This window comes from Nanorana parkeri, unplaced genomic scaffold (genome assembly GCF_000935625.1).
Source record: "Nanorana parkeri isolate BGI_ZX_2015 unplaced genomic scaffold, ASM93562v1 scaffold414, whole genome shotgun sequence".
NCBI classification, from domain to species: domain Eukaryota; kingdom Metazoa; phylum Chordata; class Amphibia; order Anura; family Dicroglossidae; genus Nanorana; species Nanorana parkeri.
Genome location: NW_017306682.1, coordinates 451810 through 452026, shown reverse-complemented (window position 1 = coordinate 452026; position 217 = coordinate 451810).

The window sequence follows — 217 nt, the reverse complement described above, 5'->3', positions numbered from 1 at the left end:
CCAGCAGGAGCTAGCTGGAGGAAGATGACAGAGGGTGAAGGAGCTGGAACATTCAGTAGGTGCTAAGAGCAGCAAGTGACCTGTGACTGTCGAGGTGAGGAAATACATTGCGTTTCAATAAAACACATTCCTGTAAACAAATCATTAATAGCATATCAATCTGTGGGGCAAATATGCTCTGCGTTCTGTACTATTGATCTCTGCGTTCTGTACTATT